Consider the following 8689-nt stretch of genomic DNA (forward strand, 5'->3'; position numbering starts at 1 on the left):
TTTTATCATTTTTATAATGTGCTTTCCATGGTTCCATAATATTCCAATATACAAATCCATTTAGCACATGCATGATTGCCATGTTTTGAATCCATTTATGGTTAAAGATTTAAACATTCTAAATACAAATGTTGAGCTGGCTTTCAATAGCAGAGGACAAGAGAAAAAAAATATACCAGGTGCGATGGCTCATACGTACAATCCCACACTCTGGAGGCCAAGGTGAGAGGATCACTTAATCACTTAAAGCCAAGAGTCCAAGACCAGCCTGGGCAACATAACAAGACCCTGTGTCTACAAAAAATAAGCCAGATGTGGTGGCCCATGACTGTAGTCTTAGCTACTCAAGAGGTTGAGGCAGGAGGATCACTTGAGCCCAGGGAATTGAGGCTGTAGTGAGCCATGATTCCAACTCTACACTCTACCCTGGGCTACAGAACAAGACCCTTTCAAAAAAAATTTTTTCACTGTTTAAGTAAAAATATTTTCCATTTTTCTGATTTTGCATATCATGCTGTAATAAATCTTTATAATTTGTTTTTAAAGGAACATCTGTGTGATTTTTGTGTGTGGTTGACTTTTCAACTTTAGATTTTTCTCCCGTTAGACTTCCAGAAGTGAAATTATAGTATCAAAGAGTATTTACTGTAGACTTTGTTCCATGGTGCAAAACTGCTTTCCAAAAGGCTTGTGCAAATTCAACTGGGAATTCACTAAACACAGACATACACGACGATGGAGATCAGCATTAAATGTTACCAATAACAGGCTGGGCGTGGTGGCTCACACCTGTAATCTCAGCACTTCGGGAGGACAAGGTGGGCGGATCACCAGGTCAAGAGATGGAGACCAGCCTGGCCAACATAGGAGCATAGAGAAACCCCATCTCTACTAAAAATACAAAAATTAGCAGAGCGTGGTGGTACATACCTGTAATCCCAGCTACTCGGGACACTTGAGAATGGTTTGAACCCGGGAGGAGGAGGTTGCAGTGAGCCGAGATGGTGCCACTGCACTCCAGCCTGGCAATAGAGCGCCCCGAGACTCCGTCTCAAAAAAACAAAAGTTACTATTTTTTTTTTTTTTTTTTTTTGGAGACAGTCTTGCTCTGTGGCTGGAGTGCAGGGGCCTGATCTTGGTTTACTGCAACCTCTGCCTCCCGGGTTCAAGCGATTCTCGTGCCTCAGTCTCCTGAAGCACTTTTAAATAAAGTAGGGAGCACAACAAAGGAGTTTTAAAAAGGTCTCAAAACGAGCCATCAAGGATAGACTCCAAGGGCGGCTAGAGTCCTCAACTTGGAGGAAGGGTACCTTTACAGCAACCCCTTCTCAAACTTGTTTATGTGCTTGGACATTTCAATGGCCCGGGTAGGCAGCGTGTCCGGGCCCGAGGGCTGGAGTGCCGCCCGGGGGAACGGCTGCAGGGCGGGATCCCGGGGGCACAGCTCAAGGCAGGCCAGGGAAGGACGCGCCGGGCAAGGGGCACAGAGACTAACGGGCAGGACGGCGGCAAGGCGCTGGCTCCAGTCGCGGCACCCGGCTGCTGAGGGTCCTGCTGCTGCTTGGGGCGTTCCAGGCGGACAAGCACCTTCGGCGGCCCTGGCAGGGCGGTGCCTGGGGTGGGCGCTGGGCCTCCAAGACCTGCAGCCAAGCTTGGCGCTGTCCTCTCGGGTCCAGGTGCTGAAGTGTTGGCCGCGAGCGGAGCTGCTGTAGCGCCAGCTTTCCCAGGCTGCTGCTGGTGGAATTGGACCACAGAGGGCTGCTGGAGCGGGGCCACTTTTTCACCTGGGTAAGGCATTGTCCAGCAGCACATGATGTCCAGCAGCCTCCTGGAGAGGAAAGGGAAGCGGCCTGGCTTCCATCTTCTCCTGGGCACCCAGGTGAGGAGTAACCCAAGGGAATAGACCACCCCCCCCCTCTTACCCTCACACTCCCTAGTGCAGCCGATGGCAGAAACTCAGTGACAATTGATGGAATGACCGTCTTGCCTCCCTCTCTGTAATGGGGAAAATAGCCAGAGACACCAAGCCAGCTTTTTGCGAGGAATCAAGACAACTCACGTGGTTAACTTGGTTTCTGCATCTGTAAATTGCTGGGAATATTTAAGAACATCTAGAGGCCAGGCACAGTGGCTTCCGCCTATCATCACAGCACTTAGGGAGGCCAAGATGGAAGGATCACTTGAGGTCAGCAGGTGGAGGCTGCAGTGAGCTGAGATCTCACCACTGCACTCCAGCCTGGGTGACAGAGCAAGACCCTGTCTCAAAAATAAACAAGAACATGTAGAGAGTGGAATATTCCTGTTTTATTAAAGTTTTTGTGACCATTTTGTGAGATAACGTAGGTAGAAGGGCATTACAAAGTTTTTTGCTCATAGAAGGTGCTTAGAAAATTAAAATTACCACCAGCTGCAAACTGATTTCTAACAGTGGAGATAAACGCCTTCATCTTTTTAGAAGCACTCGCTCAAAAATGAAGTATCAGGTGGCTCTAAGAGGTGATAAATTTCCTGAGTACTTGGAGTACTCGGGAACAATGGGAAAATTAAAATGAGAAGGAAACTAAAATGACAGTAATTTTCCAAGGTGTAGATTTAGTCACAATGACCAACCTAAATCAGCTCTATAGCTTCCCTTCAAAAAGTGAACACTGTTAATTTTAATATGTCTTTTAAGCATGGTATCATTTGAAGGAAAAGACAAGGTACCATTTAACCTTCTAACAGTATGACTTTTTTCACTTACAAAAAACGTAGTATGACACGCGTTTATTTCTTAGAATTCTAAGTCACACTGTGTGACAACTCAAGTTTATCTGGTGATTTTCTTTGAATATTCACATACTTTTTAATCTCACAATAACCGTATGATGTAGGTTTTTACTCTCTCATTTTAGTGATGAGGAAATTAAGGATCAAAGAGATTTGAGCTTGGTGATTTGCTTAACGCTGCACAGGTTTGAAGCTATAGAGCAGCATTGGAGTCCAGATTGGCCTAAGTCCAGGGACAGTGCTCTTTGGGTTGTGTTTTACCTATTAAAACTAACTATATTACCTAATTAACCTATTAGCATTAGTAACACAAAGCTGTCATATTTATGTAGGTATGTCTAGAGAGCAGATTCTCAAAGACAAAACATCTCCCCCACAAATCAAGTACCAAGCAAGACTAACTTGCAAAACAGGTTAAGGTTGCTTACAGCTGTACCTTACAGAACTTTCACAGTAATCAAAAACAAACTGGTCAAATGAAAAGCATAAATTTTGTCCACATACTACAAATATTAAGTTTCCAGCATATTAGGCACTATTCCAGATTTTTAAACATGCAGCCATTAACAAACATGCGCGATTGAAAGGAACTGCATTGGATCACCTGAGGTCAGGAGTTCGAGACCAGCCTAGCCAACATACAGAAACCCTGTCTCTACTAAAAACACAAAACTTATCCGGGTGCAGTGGTGGGCGCCTGTAATCCCAGCTACTTGGGAGGATGAGGTAGGAGAATCACTTGAACCTGGGAAGCAGAGATTGCAGTAAGCCAAGATCGCGCCATTGCAGCCTGGGAAATACAGCGAGACTCCGTAAAAACAAAACAAACAAAAACCCTGCATTAAATGGTTAATAGGCGTTACCCTCCGGGTGACATAATGTGGGTGAATTTTTCTTTTACACTTTCTACAAGGAGCTTTTTTTTGGGGGGGAGGGGGGGACGGGGGGCAGAGCTAGCTCAAGTTTTATTTTGGACAAAAAAAAAAAAAGCGTAATAGACTTGTTTTGTAGCTGGAATGGAAGCATGGGCAAGGGGAGTCCCCAGATAGTAAACTCCCCTGAAGGTGGGCTGAGGACTAGGGCTGAGCCTCAGGTGGGTCTCCCGTTCCCCTGCGCTCCGCGCTGCACAGCGGCCTCCCTTCCGGGCTCTGGTGTAGCTGCAGGGAGCGCAGGCTAGGAGGGACTATTGCAGCTGTTAACTTGGGCAGGACGTCAGGACTTGGACACCAGCTTCCCATCACGGGTCTCAATCTTCACAACCACAGCCCTGGTGGAGCTGGAGCTCAGGTGGTAGCTTGTGAGGCCCCCTTAGGACGAGCTCAGACCACCTGCGTAGCCACTGGTAGTTTTCGAATGGATACTCATGTTCTGCATCCCAAACTCCAGCCGGCTCTCCTCGCCCTCCAGCAGCTTCCTGTAGGTGGCGATCTCAATGTCCAGGGCCAGCTTCACGTTCATCAGCCCCTGACACTCATACGCAGCTGCCGCGCCCTGTCCTGCTTGGCCTGCTGCAGAGCAGCCTCCAGCTTGGACAGCGTGGCTTAACAGCCAGCTCCCCACGCTGCTTGGCATCTGCGATGGCAGCCTGCAGGGAAGCCTGCTGGCCTTTGAGGCCCTCAATCTCAGCCTGGAGCCGGGCTGATGTTCTGGTTCATCTCAGAAATTTCAGTCTTTAAACGCCAGATCAGGTCATCCCCGTGCTTCCCAGCCAGCGCCTGCAGCTCCTCATACTTGATCTGCTACATGCTCTCAGCCTTAGCCTGGCTGTGGTTGGTGATCTCCTCGTAGTGCGCCTTGACCTCAGTGATGATGCTGTCCATGTCCAGAGCGTGCTGTTGTCCATGGACAGCATCACAGACTTGTACAAGATCTGGGACTGCAGCTCCCAGATCTCCTCCTTCATACATCTGCCTGAGAAAGTTGATCTCCTCAGTCAGCCCTTCCAGGTGAGACTCCAGCTCCACCTCCACCTTGTTCATGTAAGCTTCATGCACATCCTTTTTGATGAGGACAAATTCATTCTCCATCTCTGTACGCTGGTTGATCTCATCCTCATACTTGTTCTTCAAAGTCCTCCACCAGCCCTTGCATGTTGCCAAGCTCTGCCTCCAGCTTCAGATTCTCCTGGCCCAGAGTCTCTAGCTGCCGCCTAAGATTATTGATGTAACTTTCAAACATGTTTGTCCATGTTGCTCTGAGCCATCTGCTGCTGCTGCTGCAGGAAGCTCCACTTGGTCTCCAGCATCTTGTTCTGCTGCTCCAGGAACTGTACCTTGTCTATGAAGGAGGCAAACTTGTTGAGGGCCTTGATCTGCTCCTTCTCCTGGGTGTGCACGGCCAGGATGTTGACGTCCACCCCCTTAAGGGGGCTCAGCAGGCTCTGGTTGACCATGATGGTGGTGATGTCTCCCCATTCCACTGGCCCCACCATAGCCTCCACCCCCGCCACCCCAGAAGCTGCTGCTGCCCACTTGTGAGAAGCTAGAGAAGCTGATGCGGTCACCGGACCCACTTGTGTAGGAAAGGCTGCTGAATGAAGGCCCAGGGGCCAGAGGTGGACACCTTGTAGGACTTCTGAGTCACCCTGATAGACAAGGTAGAGGCAGGAGTGGAGGTAGGTGGGCTGAACCAACCAGATTCCAGAAGGAGCAGAGAAAACGCTTCTTGGTCCATAATTTTTAAATCAAAAACCACGTTTTATATATGTAACTGCACGTCAGTATGCCAACTTAATACTTCGGTGCTTGTTAGACACATCCTACTGATTTGAGAGCTTAGTATTTCAGTAATGCAGTATTTCCATTAACTTTCAGCCTACGTTATTAAAAAGATCTAAGAGCTAAAACGCATCCTTCACAAATCCAAAGAAAGGGGGTTAGGGACAGAGAAAAAACAAGTTGCATTAAGTGGAGGACTCAACTTTTGCAATTGCCAGTAAAGTCGATCTGTTACCCAGAGACCAGCTTGTATCCCAAAATACAATACAGGGAAATGGATTATGACTGGATACTCAACCTCACAACAGTAGAAGAAAAAGTAATCTTCACCTGTTGGGGAATTCCCACCAGAAGCAAAACAACTTCATATTTTCTTTATGTTTTTTTCAGATATTTTCTACCAAGTTACTTTTGCCTAACAATTCATACACCATCACAAAAGATGAAGAGCTCAGTCAAGAGATTTAAGAATATATGGAATGAAAATTTAAAAATTCAAAAGACTCTTTTCCCCCTGAATCCAAAAACTACTGCAGAGAAGAAACCGGCTCTGTTCACAGGCATCTTCAAAGGAGGACACTCTTGGCAAATACTGTCCTTCAACCTCAGAGAGGAAACTCCCTGTTATGTTTAATGTACATTTCTCCTGCTTTGAAGCCTCCCTTTCCCTGTTCCCTTGTTGAAGGTTTCTGTTGCTTTATGGATTTTAAAATATGCAGATTTTTTATTATTTCAGCTTCTTAAAAGCCTCATTTGCTGAGAAAGTGTCTCTTAAAAATGCATGAATTCTGTATGGTGCCAGAAATGTACAAAATGTAGGAAGCTTAAGCTCTTTTTCCAGAGGAAAAGTCAAAACTGATGGTCAAGATTGATAAGTTAGCTATAGCCCAATGATAGCAAAGATTGTGTTGGAGCCATAAATGTCTCTTTACAAATGCCAAGGGCCTAGGCAGACATTTTAAAAGCTCCATGGATATTTAATCAAGCATGCCTGGATTTGTTGACCTAGAGCTTTTGGTATTTATTAGCAATTTTCTGTGTTAAGAATTTTTTTAATCAGATGAACTTTATGGTGGTCAAAGGTGAAACAAGTAATTAAAATTAATAGCAGCTCTGAATAAATGAATAACCACCACCAAACCAGAGAGGGAGGTTATCTTACGTTGACAGCTCTCTAAATAGAAAAGCTATGTCATTAGGCAATGAAATTTACTGGCCTGAATAGCCCATAAATAAAAGGTTTCTGTGGCCTACCAGTTGTTGATGGGGACAGAATAAGCGCTCAATACCAGATGCAATGCAGCAAAGTAATTAAGGCTCAGAACTCAGACCCGGGTACGAATCAAGGATCCTTTAGTTAGTACTTAACTAGAAGACTGGGACTAGTTAACTTCTCCATGCTCAGCTTATCCACAGGCGGGGATTGTTGTGGTACTTACCTTTGTGTTACTGGGAGGATTGAGTAATAATCTTCATAGATGCCTTAGTCAATGCACTCATGTATGTAACGAAGTGAATGCTAACAATTTTGATTTTGGAGACAGTCTCAACTCCGTCACCCAGGCTGGAGTGCAGTGGCATGATCCTTGCTCACTGCAACCTCTGCCCACATTCTGGGTTCAAACAATTCTCTGCCTCAGCCTCCCAAGCAGCTGGGACTACAGGCACCAGTCACCATACCGGGCTATTTTTAAATTTTTAGTAGAGACTGGGTTCCACCTTATTGGTCAGGTTGGTCTCCAATTCCTGACATCAGGTGATCCACTCACCTCAACCTCCCAAAGTACTAGAATTACAGGCATGAGCCACTGCGCCTGGCCAACTATTTTTGTCCTCCTTTGCATCATTTCATATGAGCACATATTCCCAAATGTGAAGACAATGACTCTCTCCCTTTATCCTCCACTCCAGGCATCTGCTGAATCCTCCAAGTGGAACAGAACAAGGGGAAGATCCCTGGAGATCAGATTGTCAGATCCAGTATCCCATGTGCTGACCTGCCATGACAAAGACTGGCAGGGAGCCCGCTATAGAGGAAAAGAGTAAGGATTGGCCAAGTTGAGTTCACGTACGGGTTACATCAGTAACTAGGGGCCGGGTGAGATTAGGTGTCTTAACTTCTCAAACTTAAATTGTGTATGCTTGTACTAACCTCAGAGGATTATTGTTGAAAATTAAATGGAATGAGACATGGATGTGTCAAATGCAGTCCTCTGCCCAAAGCAAATGTTCAGTTAGCACTGGTCTCCTTCCTGGCACTCAGTCTTGGGGTGACCTTTTCTGAGCTCTCCACAACCTGGCCTTTTCTTTTGGAGAGTTCTGAGTATAATCCAACAGGTGGACACCTAAGCAGAAGGTAGAAATTTTATTCCTACAAACACACCACATGTTATTATAGTAAATAATCAGAGCATGATCAGGGCTTGACATTCTAGAAAAAGAGGCAGCATAGCAGAAATGTTTTGGGCATACGTCAAAATGAGGGCAGACTAAAAACGGCCACAGTCACAAATCATGTGGATGGCATTCATAGTCCCCGCTCTCTCAGCTTCAGTCTCCTTCCCAGAAAAAAAAGGAAATATCTATAGTATTAGGTACTCTTCTCAAAAATAATTCTACCATGCTACTCAGAATTAACCTTTTCTTCTACAAGTGGAATGACCGGCAGGAGGGGAAAAGCAGAAGGTCCTTGTTCAGCTCCCTCTTTCTCATCGTCCTCTGATATTTCTTCCCCTGGGATGAAAACAGTCCTCCTATCTCACGTGTAAAGTTAAAAGGACTTTCAGGGTTTACTGAGAATTCCTTAAGAGGAATGAAGAACCTCACTGTATGAACAAGAACAAGCACGTCCATGGCATTTATTAAGTATGCTTTACCACTTTATTATATATTTTAAGTTCTGAGATACATGTGTAGGACTGTGCAGGTTTATTACAGAGGTAAATGTGTGTCATGGTGGTTTGCTGCATCTGTCAACCAATCACCTAAGGTATTACGCCCCACATGCATTAGCTATTTAACCTGATGCTCTCCCTCGCTCCAACCTCCAACAGGCCCCAGTGTGTGTTGTTCCCCACTCCCGGCCTTCACCAGTTATTTTCTATGGGATCAAATATAAGCTTTAGTGTTCCGATTTCAAAAAAATGTCGGTGGAGCTGGACAATCTTAACCTCAGACTACTGATCGGCAAATAGGGATATGTA

General features: G+C 45.7%; 1 pseudogene; it reads right to left on the minus strand.

Annotated features, from left to right (window-relative positions):
• Positions 1–3845: 3845 nt before the first annotated feature.
• On the minus strand, positions 3846–5496 carry LOC103233341 (keratin, type II cytoskeletal 8 pseudogene; annotated as a pseudogene).
• Between the last annotated feature and the right edge of the window lie 3193 nt (positions 5497–8689).

This window comes from Chlorocebus sabaeus, chromosome 5 (assembly GCF_047675955.1).
Source record: "Chlorocebus sabaeus isolate Y175 chromosome 5, mChlSab1.0.hap1, whole genome shotgun sequence".
Classification (NCBI taxonomy): domain Eukaryota; kingdom Metazoa; phylum Chordata; class Mammalia; order Primates; family Cercopithecidae; genus Chlorocebus; species Chlorocebus sabaeus.